Genomic DNA, 24,361 nt, shown 5'->3' on the forward strand with positions numbered 1-24,361 from the left:
GATTATTATAACTCGAATTAATCGCATTGCTATTTCAACTTGGACCTTGTTTACTATGGTTGGCTTGGTAGAATTAGCAACAAAATCGCCTTACTCGATAATTACGTGGTTGTCATTATCGCGTAATGCGATTGTAACTTAAATTGAAGAAGATATAGAATATTTTGCCATAGTAAACCAGGTGCAAGTTGAAATAGCAATGCGATTAATTCAAGTTATCATAATCGAATTTCAATTTCAGCTTAGCACTGCTATATTCCATATTATGTGGAAGTAAAGGGATGGCACTCAAAACATAGGTGATGTATGGAGAATAGGTAGATACAAAGATTGTTTATTAAATAATGGCTGGATGTGCCTAAAAAACAATGGCTGGGTATGCCTGAATGAAAATGGTATCATAAAATGTGTCGTCAAATAGATGTAGACAATTCCATAAGGCAGATCGCTAGTAAATACATATACATATATATATATATCTGTAGGTATCAGCACTTGTATACAGTATAAAATAAAAAATAAAAAATTTAAGAGTAACCAACTGGTAAAAATGGTAATTTGATTGTCAGTTCATATAAAAACCTGTTGGAGAAAAAAATCTATGGGAATTGAATCCCAATGTTCAAGGAGAGGTATTTGACACCTGTTGAAGAAAAGCCTGTGGGGGAAAGTTCAATCCTATGATGCAATACCCATTAGAGGGGATGAATGTATAAATCCTGTAGATACTGGACAATGTCCTGAAATGTCAATTGCATTCAAATCCTGTTGGAGGAAAAAGACATCTGGTGGACTAATAAGGTAAGTGTCTCCTTGTAAGCAGAGTTTCTTTACAGGTCCGATGTCATGAGCTGTATATGGAAAAAACTACTGCTGTGTAAGCAGGTACATTACCCTCCTGTTGGTCGCTGATGCGATAGTAAGCGGCTCCTTCCTGCAGAGCGGCGGGCACGTGTCAGTTACCCGCGGCTTGCCACGTGGGAGTGGGTGGCGGGAAAATGCTGCAGTTTGAACAGGAGGGGACGAAAAATAGCTCCGGAGCTTTTGTTAGATTATAGGATCCTTTTTCTTGGTGCTAGCTAGTCTGAATAGGCTGACTCAATATCCCATACGCGTTTCGGAGCGTGCTGCTCCTTCTTCAGTGGAAATGAGTCGCCTATTCCATTTTGAGAATTTATAGGGGTCTAATTGCATTCAATTAGTAGTTGTGGGTGTGGTCAAGGATTTTTTTCTTCTTTTTTGGTATTGAGTAAAGTGTGTCCTGGATCCTTGAGGTAGAATAGGGATAGGTATCGTATCCTCATGGATATATATGCAATATTTGTCACATAATTGTAATGGATGGCGGTAGAGTAGGAGTGCGATGTAATTTGCATTGCTAAAATTAAAATCTCAGGTAAAATAAAAATAAAAATAAAGATACAAATATACAATATAAAATAAAAATGGATAAAAATAAAAAATAGATAAATATGAACATAGTAATCAATATACGTATGGATTAATACGTATGGAAAAAGTACTAGGAGGCATACACATGGTTTAAACATGAGGTAGTGTTTAATTAGATGCATGTATATTGGCGGTGTGTGGACTGACATGGAATGAAAAGGCGTGTTCAATAGTGTGTATACATATTGTTACAACGAATGTAATTCAATGGTTATCAGCCATGTGTCAGATGGTAGTATATCTGATTGTATCCCATTAAGGTGTGGAGGGATATTGATCGTAGATAGGGGGGAGGAGCCCACCTAGGAGGAGGGGTCGGAGTGCTGGTAGACAGCCTGACTACGACTCCGGTTCCCAAGGTGGGCGCCCCGCCCGGGTCAAGAAGATGGGTGTGGAATAATGTATATCTTTCCTATGAAAGATATACATTATTCCACACCCATCTTCTTGACCCGGGCGGGGCGCCCACCTTGGGAACCGGAGTCGTAGTCAGGCTGTCTACCAGCACTCCGACCCCTCCTCCTAGGTGGGCTCCTCCCCCCTATCTACGATCAATATCCCTACACACCTTAATGGGATACAATCAGATATACTACCATCTGACACATGGCTGATAACCATTGAATTACATTCGTTGTAACAATATGTATACACACTATTGAACACGCCTTTTCATTCCATGTCAGTCCACACACCGCCAATATACATGCATCTAATTAAACACTACCTCATGTTTAAACCATGTGTATGCCTCCTAGTACTTTTTCCATACGTATTAATCCATACGTATATTGACTACTATGTTCATATTTATCTATTTTTTATTTTTATCCATTTTTATTTTATATTGTATATTTGTATCTTTATTTTTATTTTTATTTTACCTGAGATTTTAATTTTAGCAATGCAAATTACATCGCACTCCTACTCTACCGCCATCCATTACAATTATGTGACAAATATTGCATATATATCCATGAGGATACGATACCTATCCCTATTCTACCTCAAGGATCCAGGACACACTTTACTCAATACCAAAAAAGAAGAAAAAAATCCTTGACCACACCCACAACTACTAATTGAATGCAATTAGACCCCTATAAATTCTCAAAATGGAATAGGCGACTCATTTCCACTGAAGAAGGAGCAGCACGCTCCGAAACGCGTATGGGATATTGAGTCAGCCTATTCAGACTAGCTAGCACCAAGAAAAAGGATCCTATAATCTAACAAAAGCTCCGGAGCTATTTTTCGTCCCCTCCTGTTCAAACTGCAGCATTTTCCCGCCACCCACTCCCACGTGGCAAGCCGACACCAACTTGAGCGGGAAACTCCACTTCAAACGCATGTGACGTCACCGGAAGTGAAGACCGCACGGCCGGAACACTCAGCGAGCGGGTAACTGACACGTGCCCGCCGCTCTGCAGGAAGGAGCCGCTTACTATCGCATCAGCGACCAACAGGAGGGTAATGTACCTGCTTACACAGCAGTAGTTTTTTCCATATACAGCTCATGACATCGGACCTGTAAAGAAACTCTGCTTACAAGGAGACACTTACCTTATTAGTCCACCAGATGTCTTTTTCCTCCAACAGGATTTGAATGCAATTGACATTTCAGGACATTGTCCAGTATCTACAGGATTTATACATTCATCCCCTCTAATGGTTATTGCATCATAGGATTGAACTTTCCCCCACAGGCTTTTCTTCAACAGGTGTCAAATACCTCTCCTTGAACATTGGGATTCAATGCCCATAGATTTTTTTCTCCAACAGGTTTTTATATGAACTGACAATCAAATTACCATTTTTACCAGTTGGTTACTCTTAAATTTTTTATTTTTTATTTTATACTGTATACAAGTGCTGATACCTACAGATATATATATATGTATATGTATTTACTAGCGATCTGCCTTATGGAATTGTCTACATCTATTTGACGACACATTTTATGATACCATTTTCATTCAGGCATACCCAGCCATTGTTTTTTAGGCACATCCAGCCATTATTTAATAAACAATCTTTGTATCTACCTATTCTCCATACATCACCTATGTTTTGAGTGCCATCCCTTTACTTCCACATACTCCTTCTCCATTACAAGCGTTGGGTACGCTTTGTTTGGATTGAGCACCATATTCCACCCCTTGGAGTTATAGTGAGCCGCCTCTTACCTATATATTCCATATTAGGCTAGAATTAACGAATATGGAATATAGCAGTGCTAAGTTGAAATCGAAATTCGATTATTATAACTTGAATTAATCGCATTGCTATTTCAACTTGGACCTGGTTGGCTTGGTAGAATTAGCGAATATGACGAATGTATTCATCATATTCCTCAAAACGAAGATAACAAAGTATTCTCCATCTTCGTTTTTAGCTACCTATTCGTCAACTTCGCTAATTCGAGCAATCAAATAGGAAGGTTGACTATAGAGACAGCTACGTTTAATTCTCTATGCGATTATATTACTTTTGCTTTTTTTTTTTTTATAAATAGAATCATTATAATAATCAAGTATTTAAGTATTACATTTTTTAAAAAAAAAGCAAAGTGATATAATCGCATAGCGAATTAAACTTAGCTGTCTCTATAGTCAACTTTCCTATTTGATTGTTAGAATTAGCGAAGTTGACGAATAGGTAGCTAAAAATGAAGATGGAGAATACTTTGTTATGTTCGTTTTGAGGAATATGACGAATACATTCGTCATCTTCGCTAATTCTAGATATCAAACAAACAATAGGAGAGTAGCCTTAAGTTAAAATCGCAATACGCGATTATTTAAATCACATATTAATCGCGGTAACTAGAATAATGACGAACATTCTATTTTGACGAATATAAAACGAATATTCACGATTTTCGTCTAAATCGAATATGGCACCTGCCGCTCATCACTACTAATTAATACAACTTTTCCAACCCCATCATGCATTTATATCCACCAATCATAGCTCGCCTTGAGCATTCAGGATATCCCCACCCTCTGTCTGCTGGTTCATACATTATATATGTTACAGCCCTTCTCTACTCCATAGTGCCTTTCTCCACCCTACTGTGGTTATTGACTATATAGTCCCCATGCCCTCAGGGATATTTACACTATGGATTAGGATCAATTGGCTCTTTATATCACAAGTAAATTGTCCTGAGGGCTGTATTTGATATTCATGTACGCTCATCTGTATAGAGATCTATATATGTTCATCTTTTTATTTCATTTTAGTGGTTTGCCTTGGTGGTATCAATATTTTTATATATGTTCATTTATTATAATTAGAGTTGAGCGAACACCTGGATGTTCGGGTTCGAGAAGTTCGGCCGAACATCCCGGAAATGTTCGGGTTCGGGATCCGAACCCGATCCGAACTTCGTCCCGAACCCGAACCCCATTGAAGTCAATGGGGACCCGAACTTTTCGGCACTAAAAAGGCTGTAAAACAGCCCAGGAAAGAGCTAGAGGGCTGCAAAAGGCAGCAACATGTAGGTAAATCCCCTGCAAACAAATGTGGATAGGGAAATGAATTAAAATAAAAATTAAATAAATAAAAATTAACCAAAATCAATTGGAGAGAGGTTCCATAGCAGAGAATCTGGCTTCCCGTCACCCACCACTGGAACAGTCCATTCTCAGATATTTAGGCCCCGGCACCCAGGCAGAGGAGAGAGGTCCCGTAACAGAGAATCTGTCTTCATGTCAGCAGAGAATTAGTCTGCATGTCATAGCAGAGAATGAGGCTTCACGTCAGCCACCACTGCAACAGTCCATTGGCATATATTTAGGCCCAGCACCCAGGCAGAGGAGAGAGGTCCCGTAACAGACAATCTGGCTTCATGTCAGCAGAGAATCAGTCTGCATGTCATAGCAGAGAATCAGGCTTCACGTCACCCACCACTGCAACAGTCCATTGTCATAAATTTAGGCCCAGCACTAGTGTTGAGCGGCATGTCCCATATTCAAATTCGCGAAATTTTGTGAATATTCGAAAGAATATTCGTAAAATATTCGCGATTATTCAAATTCGTTATTATTTCGCATATGCGATAATTCGAATTTTCGCATCGCATAATACATATGCTATGCAAAATTCACATGTGCGCTAATGAAATCGCCTTACGAAGATTCGCAACTCAATTCAATCATTAATGTATGAATGCAATGCCCTTTGCCTCTGTTCTGGGACAAGTGTAGATATTCGCATGTGCGCTAATAAAATCGCCTTACGAAGATTCGCACCTCAATCACTTTCTAGGGAATGTGAGACTTTTGGGAATCAATCGAGATACAGTGGGGGGTGATGACAGTAGTTGACAGAGTACAGATCAATGTAATCTGTAAGGTGGAAAGTAAAATAAAAAATACGAATATTCGTAAATCGAATTTTACGAAGTTCTACGTATTCGCGAATATGGTGCTATACTATATGAATGCACAGGCCTTTGCCTCTCTGTTCTGGGGACAAGTGTAGATATTTGCATTTGCGTTAATAAAATCGCCTTACGAAGATTCGCAGCTCAATTCAATCACTAATGTATGAATGCAAAGCCCTTTGCCTCTGTTCTGGGACAAGTGTAGATATTCGCATGTGCGCTAATAAAATCGCCTTACGAAGATTCGCAACTCAATTCACTAATGTATGAATGCAAAGCCCTTTGCCTCTGTTCTGGGACGTGCCGATATTCGCATGTGCGCTAATAAAATCGCCTTACGAAGATTCGCGCCTCAATCACTTTCTAGGCAATGTGAGTAAGATCTGAGCTGTTGGACCTTTGGGAAACAATCAATTATATGTGTACTGTAATTTTGTGGGGGGGGGGGGGGGAAACAAAAAACGAATATTCGTTTTTACGAATATATAGCACTATATTCGAAATATTCGCGAAATCGCGAAGTTGCGATATTCGCGAAAAAAATTTGCTTTTCGAATATTCGCGCTCAACACTACCCAGCACCCAGGCAGAGGAGAGAGGTCCCGTAACAGAGAATCTGGCTTCATGTCAGCAGAGAATCAGTCTGCATGTCATAGCAGAGAATGAGGCTTCACGTCAGCCACCACTGCAACAGTCCATTGGCATATATTTAGGCCCAGCACCCAGGCAGAGGAGGGAGGTCCCGTAACAGAGAATCTGTCTTCATGTCAGCAGAGAATTAGTCTGCATGTCATAGCAGAGAATGAGGCTTCACGTCAGCCACCACTGCAACAGTCCATTGGCATATATTTAGGCCCAGCACACACACAGGCAGAGGAGAGAGGTCCCGTAACAGAGAATCTGGCTTCATGTCAGCAGAGAATCAGTCTGCATGTCATAGCAGAGAATGAGGCTTCACGTCAGCCACCACTGCAACAGTCCATTGGCATATATTTAGGCCCAGCACACACACAGGCAGAGGAGAGAGGTCCCGTAACAGAGGATCTGGCTTCATGTCAGCAGAGAATCAGTCTGCATGTCATAGCAGAGAATCAGGCTTCACGTCAGCCACCACTGCAACAGTCCATTGTCATAAATTTAGGCCCAGCACCCAGGCAGAGGAGAGAGGTCCCGTAACAGAGAATCTGGCTTCATGTCAGCAGAGAATCAGTCTGCATGTCATAGCAGAGAATGAGGCTTCACGTCAGCCACCACTGCAACAGTCCATTGGCATATATTTAGGCCCAGCACACACACAGGCAGAGGAGAGAGGTCCCGTAACAGAGGATCTGGCTTCATGTCAGCAGAGAATCAGTCTGCATGTCATAGCAGAGAATCAGGCTTCACGTCAGCCACCACTGCAACAGTCCATTGTCATAAATTTAGGCCCAGCACCCAGGCAGAGGAGAGAGGTCCCGTAACAGAGAATCTGGCTTCATGTCAGCAGAGAATCAGTCTTCATATCATAGCAGAGAATCAGGCTTCACGTCACCCACCACTGTAAGAGTCAATTTTCATAAATTTAGGCCCAGAACCCAGGCAGAGGAGAAAGGTCCCGTAACAGACAATCTGGCTTCATGTCAGCAGAGAATCAGTCTTCATATCATAGCAGAGAATCAGGCTTCACGTCACCCACCACTGCAACAGTCCATTGGCATATATTTAGGCCTAGCACACAGGCAGAGCAGAGAGGTCCCGTAACAGACAATCTGGCTTCATGTCAGCAGAGAATTAGTCTGCATGTCATAGCAGAGAATCAGGCTTCATGTCAGCCACCACTGCAACAGTCCATTGGCATATATTTAGGCCTAGCACACAGGCAGAGGAGAGGTTCATTCAACTTTGGGTAGCATCGCAATATAATGGTAAAATGAAAATAAAAATAGGATTGAATGAGGAAGTGCCCTGGAGTCCAATAATATATGGTTATGGGGAGGTAGTTAATGTCTAATCTGGACAAGGGACGGACAGGTCCTGTGGGATCCATGCCTGGTTCATTTTTATGAACGTCAGCTTGTCCACATTGGCTGTAGACAGGCGGCTGCGTTTGTCTGTAATGACGCCCCCTGCCGTGCTGAATACACGTTCAGACAAAACGCTGGCTGCCGGGCAGGCCAGCACCTCCAAGGCATAAAAGGCTAGCTCTGGCCACGTGGACAATTTAGAGACCCAGAAGTTGAATGGGGCCGAACCATCAGTCAGTACGTGGAGGGGTGTGCACACGTACTGTTCCACCATGTTAGTGAAATGTTGCCTCCTGCTAACACGTTGCGTATCAGGTGGTGGTGCAGTTAGCTGTGGCGTGTTGACAAAACTTTTCCACATCTCTGCCATGCTAACCCTGCCCTCAGAGGAGCTGGCCGTGACACAGCTGCCTTGGCGACCTCTTGCTCCTCCTCTGCCTTGGCCTTGGGCTTCCACTTGTTCCCCTGTGACATTTGGGAATGCTCTCAGTAGCGCGTCTACCAACGTGCGCTTGTACTCGCGCATCTTCCTATCACGCTCCAGTGCAGGAAGTAAGGTGGGCACATTGTCTTTGTAGCGTGGATCCAGCAGGGTGGCAACCCAGTAGTCCGCACAGGTTAAAATGTGGGCAACTCTGCTGTCGTTGCGCAGGCACTGCAGCATGTAGTCGCTCATGTGTGCCAGGCTGCCCAGGGATAAGGACAAGCTGTCCTCTGTGGGAGGCGTATCGTCATCGTCCTGCCTTTCCCCCCAGCCACGCACCAGTGATGGACCCGAGCTGCGTTGGGTGCCACCCCGCTGTGACCATGCTTCATCCTCATCCTCCTCCACCTCCTCCTCATCCTCGTCCTCCTCGTCCTCCAGTAGTGGGCCCTGGCTGGCCACATTTGTACCTGGCCTCTGCTGTTGCCAAAAACCTCCCTCTGAGTCACTTCGAAGAGACTGGCCTGAAAGTGCTAAAAATGACCCCTCTTCCTCCTCCTCCTCCTCCTCCTCCTGGGCCACCTCCTCTTCCATCATCGCCCTAAGTGTTTTCTCAAGGAGACATAGAAGTGGTATTGTAACGCTGATAACGGTGTCATCGCCACTGGCCATGTTGGTGGAGTACTCGAAACAGCGCAACAGGGCACACAGGTCTCGCATGGAGGCCCAGTCATTGGTGGTGAAGTGGTGCTGTTCTGTAGTGCGACTGACCCGTGCGTGCTGCAGCTGAAACTCCACTATGGCCTGCTGCTGCTCGCACAGTCTGTCCAGCATGTGCAAGGTGGAGTTCCACCTGGTGGGCACGTCGCATATGAGGCGGTGAGCGGGAAGGCCGAAGTTACGCTGTAGCGCAGACAGGCGAGCAGCAGCAGGATGTGAACGCCGGAAGCGCGAACAGACGGCCCGCACTTTATGCAGCAGCTCTGACATGTCGGGGTAGTTGTGAATGAACTTCTGCACCACCAAATTCAGCACATGCGCCAAGCAAGGGATGTGCGTCAAATTGGCTAGTCCCAGAGCTGCAACGAGATTTCGCCCATTATCACACACCACCAGGCCGGGCTTGAGGCTCACCGGCAGCAACCACTCGTCGGTCTGTTGTTCAATACCCCGCCACAACTCCTGTGCGGTGTGGGGCCTGTCCCCCAAACATATGAGTTTCAGAATGGCCTGCTGACGTTTACCCCGGGCTGTGCTGAAGTTGGTGGTGAAGGTGTGTGGCTGACTGGATGAGCAGGTGGAAGAAGAGGAGGAGGAAGCCGAGAAGGAGGAGGTGGCAACAGGAGGCAAAGAATGTTGCCCTGCGATCCTTGGCGGCGGAAGGACGTGCGCCAAACAGCTCTCCGCCTGGGGCCCAGCTGCCACTACATTTACCCAGTGTGCAGTTAGGGAGATATAGCGTCCCTGGCCGTGCTTACTGGTCCACGTATCTGTGGTTAGGTGGACCTTGCCACAGATGGCGTTGCGCAGTGCACACTTGATTTTATGGGATACTTGGTTGTGCAGGGAAGGCACGGCTCTCTTGGAGAAGTAGTGCCGGCTGGGAACAACATACTGTGGGACAGCAAGCGACATGAGCTGTTTGAAGCTGTCTGTGTCCACCAGCCTAAATGACAGCATTTCATAGGCCAGTAGTTTAGAAATGCTGGCATTCAGGGCCAGGGATCGAGGGTGGCTAGGTGGGAATTTACGCTTTCTATCAAATGTTTGTGAGATGGAGAGCTGAACGCTGGCGTGTGACATGGTTGAGACGCTTGGTGACGGAGGTGGTGGTGGTGGTGTTGGTGGTACATCCCCTGTTTGCTGGGCGGCAGGTGCCAACGTTCCTCCAGAGGCGGAGGAAGAGGCCGAGGCGGCAGCAGCAGAATAGGCCGAGGCGGCAGCAGCAGAAGAGGTAGCAGGGGGAGCCTGAGTGACTTCCTTGGTTTTAAGGTGTTTACTCCACTGCAGTTCATGCTTTGCATGCAGGTGCCTGGTCATGCAGGTTGTGCTCAGGTTCAGAACGTTAATGCCTCGCTTCAGGCTCTGATGGCACAGCGTGCAAACCACTCGGGTCTTGTCGTCAGCACATTGTTTGAAGAAGTGCCATGCCAGGGAACTCCTTGAAGCTGCCTTTGGGGTGCTCGGTCCCAGATGGCGGCGGTCAGTAGCAGGCGGAGTCTCTTGGCGGCGGGTGTTCTGCTTTTGCCCACTGCTCCCTCTTTTGCTACGCTGTTGGCTCGGTCTCACCACTGCCTCTTCCTCCGAACTGTGAAAGTCAGTGGCACGACCTTCATTCCATGTGGGGTCTAGGACCTCATCGTCCCCTGCATCGTCTTCCACCCAGTCTTGATCCCTGACCTCCTGTTCAGTCTGCACACTGCAGAAAGACGCAGCAGTTGGCACCTGTGTTTCGTCATCATCAGAGACGTGCTGAGGTGGTATTCCCATGTCCTCATCATCAGGAAACATAAGTGGTTGTGCGTCAGTGCATTCTATGTCTTTCACCGCTGGGGAAGGGCTAGGTGGATGCCCTTGGGAAACCCTGCCAGCGGAGTCTTCAAACAGCATAAGAGACTGCTGCATAACTTGAGGCTGAGACAGTTTCCCTGGTATGCATGGGGGTGATGTGACAGACTGATGGGGTTGGTTTTCAGGCGCCATCTGTGCGCTTTCTGCAGAAGACTGGGTGGGAGATAATGTGAACGTGCTGGATCCACTGTCGGCCACCCAATTGACTAATGCCTGTACCTGCTCAGGCCTTACCATCCTTAGAACGGCATTGGGCCCCACCATATATCGCTGTAAATTCTGGCGGCTACTGGGACCTGAGGTAGTTGGTACACTAGGACGTGTGGATGTGGCAGAACGGCCACGTCCTCTCCCAGCACCAGAGGGTCCACTAACACCACCACGACCATGTCCACGTCCGCGTCCCTTACTAGATGTTTTTCTCATTGTTATGGTTCACCACAACAACAAATATATTATTTGGCCCAATGTATTGTATTCAAATTCAGCGGGATATAAATTTGAGGCCTAGTATTTAGGCGCTGGGTGACCGGTATGGATTTAGTGACAGAATTAGACTTGGAAATGCCCAGAAGCGTGTGTGTGAAGTTATTCTGAATGACCCAATGTGCACCTTGAATATTATATACCCTTTTTGGGATAGATTTCAAATAGCTCTGATATAGCAGAAACCACTAAATTATGAAATTGCTAAATTGGGAATTGTACTTCAACCCAGAACAAAAAATGTGCTTTGACGGACACTAAATAACTTTCCCAGCTACAACAGGACAACGGTAACGAGAGATTTAGAGGGATTTAAATTTGAGGCCTAGTATTTAGGCGCTGGGTGACAGGTATGGGTTTAGTGACAGAATTAGACTTGGAAATACACAGTAGCGGGTGTGTGTGAAGTTATTCTGAATGACCCAATGTGCACCTTGAATATTATATACCCTTTTAGGGATAGATTTCAAATAGCTCTGATATAGCAGAAACCACTAAATTATGAAATTGCTAAATTGGGAATTGTACTTCAACCCAGAACAAAAAATGTGCTTTGACGGACACTAAATAACTTTCCCAGCTACAACAGGACAACGGTAACGAGAGATTTAGAGGGATTTAAATTTGAGGCCTAGTATTTAGGCGCTGGGTGACAGGTATGGGTTTAGTGACAGAATTAGACTTGGAAATACACAGTAGCGGGTGTGTGTGAAGTTATTCTGAATGACCCTATGTGCACCTTCAATATTATATACCCTTTTATGGATAGATTTCAAATAGCTCTGATATAGCAGAAACCACTAAATTATGAAATTGCTAAATTGGGAATTGTACTTCAACCCAGAACAAAAAATGTGCTTTGACGGGCACTAAATAACTTTCCCAGCTACAACAGGACAACGGTAACGAGAGATTTAGAGGGATTTAAATTTGAGGCCTAGTATTTAGGCGCTGGGTGACAGGTATGGGTTTAGTGACAGAATTAGACTTGGAAATACACAGTAGCGGGTGTGTGTGAAGTTATTCTGAATGACCCTATGTGCACCTTCAATATTATATACCCTTTTATGGATAGATTTCAAATAGCTCTGATATAGCAGAAACCACTAAATTATGAAATTGGTAAATTGGGAATTGTACTTCAACCCAGAACAAAAAATGTGCTTTGACGGACACTAAATAACTTTCCCAGCTACAACAGGACAACGGTAACGAGAGATTTAGAGGGATTTAAATTTGAGGCCTAGTATTTAGGCGCTGGGTGACAGGTATGGGTTTAGTGACAGAATTAGACTTGGAAATACACAGTAGCGGGTGTGTGTGAAGTTATTCTGAATGACCCTATGTGCACCTTCAATATTATATACCCTTTTATGGATAGATTTCAAATAGCTCTGATATAGCAGAAACCACTAAATTATGAAATTGCTAAATTGGGAATTGTACTTCAACCCAGAACAAAAAATGTGCTTTGACGGGCACTAAATAACTTTCCCAGCTACAACAGGACAACGGTAACGAGAGATTTAGAGGGATTTAAATTTGAGGCCTAGTATTTAGGCGCTGGGTGACAGGTATGGGTTTAGTGACAGAATTAGACTTGGAAATACACAGTAGCGGGTGTGTGTGAAGTTATTCTGAATGACCCTATGTGCACCTTCAATATTATATACCCTTTTATGGATAGATTTCAAATAGCTCTGATATAGCAGAAACCACTAAATTATGAAATTGCTAAATTGGGAATTGTACTTCAACCCAGAACAAAAAATGTGCTTTGACGGACACTAAATATCTTGCCCAGCAACAACAGTACAGCGGTGGGTAACGAGAGATTTAGAGGGAATTAAATTTGAGGCCTAGTATTTAGGCGCTGGGTCACCGGTATGGATTTAGTGACAGAATTAGACTTGGAAATACACAGTAGCGGGTGTGTGTGAAGTTATTCTGAATGACCCTATGTGCACCTTCAATATTATATACCCTTTTATGGATAGATTTCAAATAGCTCTGATATAGCAGGAACCACTAAATTATGAAATTGCTAAATTGGGAATTGTACTTCAACCCAGAACAAAAAATGTGCTTTGACGGGCACTAAATAACTTTCCCAGCTACAACAGGACAACGGTAACGAGAGATTTAGAGGGATTTAAATTTGAGGCCTAGTATTTAGGCGCTGGGTGACAGGTATGGGTTTAGTGACAGAATTAGACTTGGAAATACACAGTAGCGGGTGTGTGTGAAGTTATTCTGAATGACCCTATGTGCACCTTCAATATTATATACCCTTTTATGGATAGATTTCAAATAGCTCTGATATAGCAGAAACCACTAAATTATGAAATTGGTAAATTGGGAATTGTACTTCAACCCAGAACAAAAAATGTGCTTTGACGGACACTAAATAACTTTCCCAGCTACAACAGGACAACGGTAACGAGAGATTTAGAGGGATTTAAATTTGAGGCCTAGTATTTAGGCGCTGGGTGACAGGTATGGGTTTAGTGACAGAATTAGACTTGGAAATACACAGTAGCGGGTGTGTGTGAAGTTATTCTGAATGACCCTATGTGCACCTTCAATATTATATACCCTTTTATGGATAGATTTCAAATAGCTCTGATATAGCAGAAACCACTAAATTATGAAATTGCTAAATTGGGAATTGTACTTCAACCCAGAACAAAAAATGTGCTTTGACGGACACTAAATATCTTGCCCAGCAACAACAGTACAGCGGTGGGTAACGAGAGATTTAGAGGGAATTAAATTTGAGGCCTAGTATTTAGGCGCTGGGTGACAGGTATGGGTTTAGTGACAGAATTAGACTTGGAAATACACAGTAGCGGGTGTGTGTGAAGTTATTCTGAATGACCCTATGTGCACCTTCAATATTATATACCCTTTTATGGATAGATTTCAAATAGCTCTGATATAGCAGAAACCACTAAATTATGAAATTGCTAAATTGGGAATTGTACTTCAACCCAGAACAAAAAATGTGCTTTGACGGACACTAAATATCTTGCCCAGCAACAACAGTACAGCGGTGGGTAACGAGAGATTTAGAGGGAATTAAATTTGAGGCCTAGTATTTAGGCGCTGGGTCACCGGTATGGATTTAGTGACAGAATTAGACTTGGAAATACACAGTAGCGGGTGTGTGTGAAGTTATTCTGAATGACCCTATGTGCACCTTCAATATTATATACCCTTTTATGGATAGATTTCAAATAGCTCTGATATAGCAGGAACCACTAAATTATGAAATTGCTAAATTGGGAATTGTACTTCAACCCAGAACAAAAAATGTGCTTTGACGGGCACTAAATAACTTTCCCAGCTACAACAGGACAACGGTAACGAGAGATTTAGAGGGATTTAAATTTGAGGCCTAGTATTTAGGCGCTGGGTGACAGGTATGGGTTTAGTGACAGAATTAGACTTGGAAATACACAGTAGCGGGTGTGTGTGAAGTTATTCTGAATGACCCTATGTGCACCTTCAATATTATATACCCTTTTTGGGATAGATTTCAAATAGCTCTGATATAGCAGGAACCACTAAATTATGAAATTGCTAAATTGGGAATTGTATTTCAACCCAGAACAAGAAATGTGCTTGAACGGACACTAAATAACTCGCCCAGCTACAGCACTAGGGACAGATTTAGCTGGATATAAATTTGAGGCCTAGTATTTAGGCGCTGGGTGACCGGTATGGATTTAGTGACAGAATTAGACTGGGATATGGCCAAAAAATGAACAGACTATTGCTGGTTAAATGCACTTGGTGTGACAGCTTCACCCTGATGTAGGCTTTAGCCAAAAAACAACCACACCATTGAGGGTTAAATGCACTTGGTGACAGGCGCAGCTTGCCCCTGATTTTGTATATGGCCAAAAAATGAACAGACTATTGCTGGTTAAATGCACTTGGTGTGACAGCTTCACCCTGATGTAGGCTTTAGCCAAAAAACAACCACACCATTGAGGGTTAAATGCACTTGGTGACAGGCGCAGCTTGCCCCTGATTTTGTATATGGCCAAAAAATGAACAGACTATTGCTGGTTAAATGCACTTGGTGTGACAGCTTCACCCTGATGTAGGCTTTAGCCAAAAAACAACCACACCATTGAGGGTTAAATGCACTTGGTGACAGGCGCAGCTTGCCCCTGATTTTGTATATGGCCAAAAAATGAACAGACTATTGCTGGTTAAATGCACTTGGTGTGACAGCTTCACCCTGATGTAGGCTTTAGCCAAAAAACAACCACACCATTGAGGGTTAAATGCACTTGGTCGCAGCTTGTGCTGGCGCACCACAAGACACAAAATGGCCGCCGATCACCCCAGAAAAATGAGACTGACAAACGGTCTGTGCAGCCTAAAAACAGTGAGCAATTGAGGATCAGCAGCTCAATGGTCCACAGCTGCAGATCGATCAGTTAATCAAGTCCTTTGGAGGAGTTAATCTGCCTAATCTCGCCCTACTGTCGCAGCTGCAACCTCTCCCTACGCTAATCAGAGCAGAGTGACGGGCGGCGCTATGTGACTCCAGCTTAAATAGAGGCTGGGTCACATGGTGCTCTGGCCAATCACAGCCATGCCAATAGTAGGCATGGCTGTGATGGCCTCTTGGGGCAAGTAGTATGACGCTTGTTGATTGGCTGCTTTGCAGCCTTTCAAAAAGCGCCAAGAAAGCGTCACAAAAGCGCGAAGAAAGCGACGAACACCGAACCCGAACCCGGACTTTTACGAAAATGTCCGGGTTCGGGTCCGTGTCACGGACACCCCAAAATTCGGTACGAACCCGAACTATACAGTTCGAGTTCGCTCATCCCTAATTATAATATATATTTTTTTACTCCATTACCTTGGTGTTCTCACAGCAGAGATACTATTATATAATATTGTATGGACTCATCTAGTTTTATCACCCACTTCTTGTATATCATATTTGCTTTTATCCTAGCAGATGAAAATTTTACAGCATTGTTTTTTTTTGATGTTACAACTTTCTATATATATATATGATATTCGTTATTCTATATATATATATATATATTTTATTTTATATATATATATATATATATTTTATATATATATTTATATCTTTATACTGATCACTATATATTTGTTACACATTTTTATAGATGAGCACACATATTGTGTTTATTCTACATATTTCTTTTGTGTCTTTTTATCAACCCTCCTTTTAGACTTGATAAAGGGGTCTCTAGTACCCCAAAACACGTTGTCTTTCGAATAAACAGAAAATTGCTGAAACTGAAATATTGCCTACGACAGGTTGTGTTAGTGCGCCCTCAATGGTCCATACGCTCGACGTAAAGTTCAGCGTTTCTTCCTTCTTACCGTTACCCGAGTGGCAGGATGGCCCCTGCCCAAGGCGATCGGGCAAATCTAGGCTGCACCAACCGTTGTTTTTCTTTATTTGGCCTTCATTGCGGCTGCACCCAATTGATGCAACCGCAATAGGTGAACAAACCATTTCTTACAGTAGAAATTTGATTTGCTGAATATACTTACCCTATGAGAGCTTTTCTCTATCCTATTGGCCACTATTTTCTGCATGCAAGGGGCTTTCTGAGACAGAGGATCATTTTACACCTCTGTTTTAGGCAGTCTCCTACGGTCGGAAGGACAATTGTTTTCAACTCCTGTCAGCAAGGGGCTGTCTGAGACAGAGGATCGGTTGACACCTCTGTTTTATTCAGCCCCCTACGGTCAGAGGGACAATTTTTCTCAACTTCTGTAAGCAAGGGGCTGTCTGAGACATAGGATCATTTAACACCTCTGTTTCATGCAGCCCCCTATGATCGGAGGGACAATTGCTCTCAACTTCTGTCAGCAAGGGGCTGTCTGAGACATAGGATCATTTGACACCTCTGTTTCATGCAACCCCCTACGGTCGGAGGGACAATTTGTTCTCAACTTTTGTCAGCAATGGGCTGTCTGAGACAGAGGATCATTTGACACCTCTGTTTCTGGCAGCCCCCTACGGTCAGAGGGACAATTGTTCTCAACTTATGACAACAAGGGGCTGTCTGAGACAGAGGATTGTTGACACCTCTGTTTCTGGCAGCCCCCTAAATTAATAGGTAGGCATAGCATATAACCTGAATGCAGTAATATAAGGCCTTAATTTTTTTCTCTCCACAGAACTACCAGCAGCACTCGGGTGCCTGAACCAGCTCTTGAAGCGGACTCGGAACCGGCCGCCACCCCAAGCCCTCCTGTACCTCATACACCGGTCTCCTACCGGGTCCGTCTTTTCAGCATACGCTCTCACATTGGAAACCAAATATGAGAGCTATGTTGAATAGCAAGAGATCTGGTAGGAGCCATTGGGAGTATTAATGGGAACCTTGTAGAGATTGTTTCTGATGCTCTAGAAGGTTTTGCAGATGAAATGAGGCAAGAGTTAGATGACTTGGCACGGTTGGGGTGGAGGCGGTGCGTCAACTCACACCTCACCAACATTACGTGCAAACCTTAGTCCCCCGAATGGACCAAATGACTCCCGAGCAGGTGCATGAGTTTAAAAATTTGATGGAGAACGGGTCGTGGGAAATTTTGCACCGCCCCCCATCCCACACCTATCCCACATCCGCCACCTACCCCCTTCCACCACCTACCCCCTATCCACCACCTACCCCATCCCACTCTTTTCACCAAACCCCTTTCCGACAACCTTCTTATTCCCACCATCTGTCCCTTTCCCACCCCCCCGAGCATGTGTACAGTCTTCCATCTTTTTCTTCTACACCTTCTCCTCCTCACTATACTGCTCCAACTTCTTTTCAAACTCCTTCTTCTACACATGCTCAGGAACATTCCAGTTCCGACCCTTCAACTGTTCATACCCCTCATATCCCTTCTGCATCTTTTCCTGCGGCCCGTCATTTAAATCCATCCACAGAATACAGGGCGGATACTGCTGTCGGTTTAAGAATGTCCACCCTGCAACGCTTCACCTCCCCTCAATGTTTTTATAATTTATATATTTTTTTATATTTTTATTTATTTGGGTACCAAACATGCCGATTTTTTTCTCACACACGTGCAAAACGCATTAAAATGCCTTGCACTCGTGCGGAAAAGTCGCACATTTTTTCCGCGACGCACCCGCATTTTATTCGGCCTTCACATGCGACCCCCGTGTGAAAGAGGCCTAAAACTCCCAGCAACAAACAAAATTGAGTTTATTAAATAAAAAATAGTTTTCTAAATAAAAGATAGTTTTCTATGAGTTTTACTTTCCCCACGCCTGTAGTGCCAAAGGTAGCAGAATATTGGATGTAGCACGATCAATAATGGGCTTTCTTAAAGCTCCTTATTGATCATATTCTGGCTGATTGGCACAAGAACAAGCAAATGTTTGTTCATCAGCCAATCTGGTGCAAATCCACATGAACCCTTGTGGGAGTCCCGGTACATGTGAATCAGCATCATCAAAAATGTATTTACTAGAGAGCAAAAAAATATATATATTGCTCTTTAGCAAAGATGAAGCTGTCACATAAAGTAGCGTCATTACCACAAGGGACAGGAAAGGAACATAAAGCTGTTTAAGTTTTTGTCCGGGTTCAGAGCCGAATACGGACCTACACCCAGCCAAAGACCTCAGCAGTTCAAGCTAGAATGCTCTGCCTTGCCATGCGTAGGATCACGCAGAGAGAGGGCTGACAATAACACACTGCTAAGCAGAGGATTCCACAAACAGTGTGTTGTTTATTGCACAGTCTGTAATGGCCAGGCTTTAGCAATGTCATAGCAGTTGGACAGGCTATGGCAGGGCTACAGCTGGCCCAATAGTGCAGGTGATGCCACAGGATTTACAGATGGACGAAGGCCTACTCCTGGCAGCACTATGGAGAACACAGTTCGTATAAGTTTCTCCATAAAGTGCCAATACCATGCAAAATTCAGTGTTGAAATTGGGTTCAAAATATAGATATGTCCATGTTCAGCAAGGCAGATTATGAGTTGACGTAAAATACAAAATATGACTAGTTTAGCATGACCATTCTTGTTGGTTGATTATAAAAAGTTGAAGACAGGTGTAATTAAAAAATACTTTTTATTTAGTATAAGTGAAAACATGTAATCAGCGAAACAGTCCCTCATTCTGTATAATATATATACAGCGATCCAAAAAAGACAAATCTTTTACCTCATTGTCACCATTAGCCACTCTGCAGGAGAAATGGCCCTTCTGTAGCGGGTATCCTGTCTTTTAATGCTTGACGAAATGCGCTGCAGCAGCTGGTCATAACTATCAACAGTCATGCGCATATAATTGAAAAAAAATCATGATTCGCACGAAGCTCCAAACACAGGACTGAAAAAACACCTCTGCTCATCCGTTTGTAAGTTATAGGGTGTATACAATACCGGCATCTTCTTCTTTCCTGGTCTCGTCTTCTCCATCTTGCTTTCAGGATTAGAAACCTCAATCGCAGACGCAAATGTGCAGGCAACATGGTTCCAGAATACAATGAGCCTGAATGGAGGTTTACCTGCTTAAATACACTGTCAAAGTGGGTGGACTCTTTGAGACACACCTTCTTTATAAACGGATCCGCTAAACGGAAGCCAAAACAGAAGCAAACGGAAAGAATGGATCCGCTTTACAGGCGGATCCGTTTGTACGGATCCGTTAAAAAGTCCACCGTTTGCATCCGTTTAGCAAGTTTTGAGACGGATCGATTTTAAATTTTTAAAGGGACACTGACAGGGCCAATAAGCATATTGAGGTATATATATGGCAGTACAGGTCTTATAATGGGTATTACAATCATCTAAGTATCCCCCCTGTCCACATTATACATACAGTAAACTTACGTTTTATAACCTGCTCCAACGGTCTTCAATCTGCCCAAGAGGCGGCGTTTCACCTCTCTTGCGCCCAGCCAACCTCCCCCAACTGCCGCTTTGAAGCGCCACCCAGTTCATGAATATTCAGTTTGCTGGGCGGCTTCTGCGGTCCCCGCTCTGAAGCGCTGCGCTTAACAGTGCCCTGCACATGCGCCGGATCTTGTTAAGTCGGGGACAGTAAGCGCCGCCCAGCGAAGTGAATATTGATGAGCTGGGCGGCGCTTACTGTACCGGACTTCACAGATTGAAGACCGCTGGAGCAGGTTATAAAACTTAAGTTTACTGTATGTATAATGTGGACAGGGGGGGATACTTAGATGATTGTAATACCCATTATAAGACCTGTACTGCCATATATATACCTCAATATGCTTATTGGCCCTGTCAGTGTCCCTTTAAAGTAAGCCTAATAAATAAACAAGCATACAAAGTATAAAATGTAGTCTTCATTTATCAAAGTAAGGAAATACAAACGAGATAGATGCTAACAGCCACACAGCAGCCCACCTACCTCACCACACTTTTTTTCTTTAGTATGTGTACAATGAGGAGACTGCAATGGAAATCTGGTTTATTAGAACAGACATATTGATTTAAAAATCATTTTTTTGTTGAATTAGGAGCCACCTCGATGTTTTAAGCTCTTGGTACACAATTTGTCACGGATGTTCAGGAGATGTGTGGTTTGATCTGACATGTTTTCCTTTTGGGTCAAATGACGTCTGTGTTGTTTCAGGTGCTTGCTACACCTTCTTTCCCCAGGTGTGGCTATTGTGGTCATTTAACCTTCTCTATAAATTGTTGTTTCTCCCACTATGCTATGCGGTTTATAGCTTCTGTTGGACTTGTTGTTAGCTTGTGTTTGGGTCTCAGCTGAGTTCCTGGTGCTACCAAATCTTCAATGAAGATAAGTGTTTCCTTTCCCTTTTGTATTTTGTTTATATATACAGTATGTGTGTGTTGCCTTTTCTTGTTGTTTGCCATTAGGCCTGAGAGAGACACCTGTTTGTCCTTCCCTTTGGAGGAATAGGTAGACTCAGTCCTGACATTAGTTTCAGGGTCCTAAAGTGTGAGATAAGATTCTAGGTATCCGGTGTATGAACTTGCCTACCTTTGGGGCCTGTTCATACTGGTAGTCTGTCAGTACTGGAGATAGGGTTTTCTCTAGAAGGTGTCTGTCTATCTTCCTTCCCTAGTTTCCAGGCCTTATTCTGGTATCCCCTTTCCCTCCTATGCTCGGTGTGGTGTTTTCCTCCCACACACGAGCGTGACACAATTTAGATGGAATTCCACTCCAGATTCTGTTCTGTTATATCATGTTCCCATTTCAGCAAAATGTCATTAATTAGTGTGACACAATAGTGTGAAATGTAGTATTAGACCTAAGAGGAAAAAAAAACAAAACATTTGTCTTTAGAGATTTCCACTTCACTTGTGTACGTTGGGTCTTCAAGTATGATTTTAAATGTATGAAAAGGTCAAAAAGTTCATTGTGTTATCTCATAACAGCCAGGATTATTGATCTAAAGAGTTTTAACCTCTTAAGGACATAGGGCGTACAGGTACGCCCTTGTGCCCTGGTACTTAAGGACACAGGGCGTACATGTACGCCCTGTGCATTTTCGATCACCGCCGCACGGCGGGCGGTGATCGGAACCCCGTGCCTGCTCAAATCATTGAGCAGGCACTTGGAGCAAATGCGCCGGGGGGTCCGGTGACCCCCCCATGTATGCGATCGCAGAAAACCGCAGGTCAATTCAGACCTGCGGTTTTCTGCGTTTCCGGGTTATTCGGGTCTCTGAAGTCCCGATAACCCGGAACAGGATGGTGATGTTGGTGTGATTTCACCCCACCAATCACCATCCAGCGATCCTGAGTGGTGATGGTGACATCACCACTCAGGATCGCTTTCTGATTGGTCTGTGGGCGGTCCGGCGGCAGATTCAAAAGAGGCAGGCGCTCCTCTCCTCCTCCTTTTGTGTTCCGGAGCCGGAGGAGAGAGGAGCTGCCTGCACGTGTCTGCTGCACCGCTGCCTGCACCCGATCTGTGCCCCCCAGGACCCGATCTGTGCCCCCCAGGACCCGATCTGTGCCCCCCAGGACCCCATCAGGTACATAGGGACAGCTAGGGAAAGTTTGGTTTAGGCAGGGAAAAAAAAGGGAAAGTTAGTTTCTGAACTTTGATTGCATCACCCTAAGTTAGGGAGTCTGGGGTCCACAGCACAGCTGTGTGACCCTAGACCCCCCAGGGGTGCTGCCACTTGCCCCCCCTGCCCCCCCCCCACCTTTTTTGGGGTGCATTTTTTTTTTCGTGAATTTTTTTCCCCACATTTTTTGCCCTTTTTTTAGTTAGTTTATTTTTTTTTTTTCTGTTAGTTTTAGGGTGAGTTCGTGAACACCCGTGCCCCCACACACACGCACACAAAATAAAGAGTTACACACACGCACATATACCACGCAGACACACACTCCCCTATGGCCCGCCGGACGTTCTCGGCCGAGGAGGCATACGCCCAGATTGCCTCTGACTCCGAGAGTCCCAGTGAGGATGACCCCACATTCCTGTTGTCATCCGCATCCTCCTCATCATCTAGCGATGATGATGAGCCCCCAAGGCGGCGGAGACGCCGCCAGGCGGAGCAAGGGGACCGCCATGTTAGGGACCCTGTGGCCCACACTAGTACGAGCAGCTCTGGGGCTCGTACTGGTTTCCCGGCCCACCAGTTAAATCCACCGGAGCCCCCTGCCGGTGAACTTGTCTGGTGTAGCCCAGAGCGATACGAGCCTGTGATTCCTGATTTTGTAGGCCAATCAGGAATCCAGATTTCCACAGTGGGCTACACTGAATATGACTTTTTTTGTCATTTTTTCAGTGACCCACTGGTAAATCTGATGGTGGAGCAGACGAATCTGTACGCCCAACAGTTCGTCGCTCAACACCCGGGCTCCTTTTTGGCCAGGCCCGGTGGCTGGACGCCGGTCAGTGCAGCCGAAATGAGGACATTTTGGGGCCTCGTGCTGCATATGGGCCTGGTCAAAAAACCCAGTGTCAGGCTGTACTGGAGTGGGGACGTCCTATACCAGGCCCCACTTTACAGTACAGCCATGACACGCTCCCGGTTTGAGGCCATCCGGAAATGTCTGCATTATTCCGATAATGCAGCATGTCCCCCCCGAGGTGATCCTGCCCATGACCGTCTGTACAAGATACGGCCGGTCATCGATCACTTTGGGGCCAAATTCATGGAGGCCTATGTACCTGGAAGAGAGGTTGCGGTTGATGAGTCTCTCATTGCGTTCAAGGGGAGACTCATTTTCCGCCAGTATGTGCCCTCCAAGCGGGCGAGGTATGGCGTGAAGCTATACAAAATTTGTGAGAGTACCTCAGGGTACACTTACAAATTTCGTGTATACGAGGGGCGAGATTCCCGGATTCAACCCCCAGAATGTCCCCCCACTCTGGGTGTTACCGGGAAACTTGTGTGGGACCTTATGTACCCACTGCTGGATAAGGGTTACCACCTTTACGTGGATAACTTTTATACCAGTATCCCCTTGTTCCAGTCCCTTGCCGCCAGATCCACGTCCGCTTGTGGGACCGTGCGGAAAAATCAACGCGGCCTCCCTGCCCACCCCCTCCAGGTACCTATCCCCAGGGGTGAGACCCGTGCCCTTACCACTGGAAACCTGTTGCTGGTCAGGTATAAGGACAAGAGGGATGTCCTTATGCTGTCCACAATTCATGGTAACGGCATCACCCCTGTCCCTGTGCGAGGTACCGCGGCAACGGTCCTCAAGCCCGATTGTATCGTCGCTTACAATCGGTATATGGGAGGAGTTGATCTCTCTGATCAAGTCCTCAAGCCATATAACGCCATGCGCAAAACCCGGGCATGGTACAAAAAAGTTGCGGTCTACTTGGTGCAGGTTGCCATGTACAACTCTTTTGTACTATCCCGAAGCGCTGGCAGCACAGGGACATTCCTCCAGTTCTATGAGGCAGTCCTCAAGGCCCTGATCTTTTCGGACCGGGAAAGAGCAGGCCGGAGTACCTCGGGAACTGTAGGTGCCCGGATCGTCCCTGGCCAACACTTTCCAGGTGTGGTCCCCCATACTGGAAAGAAGGGGCGA

This window comes from Bufo gargarizans, chromosome 3 (assembly GCF_014858855.1).
Source record: "Bufo gargarizans isolate SCDJY-AF-19 chromosome 3, ASM1485885v1, whole genome shotgun sequence".
Lineage (NCBI taxonomy): Eukaryota > Metazoa > Chordata > Amphibia > Anura > Bufonidae > Bufo > Bufo gargarizans.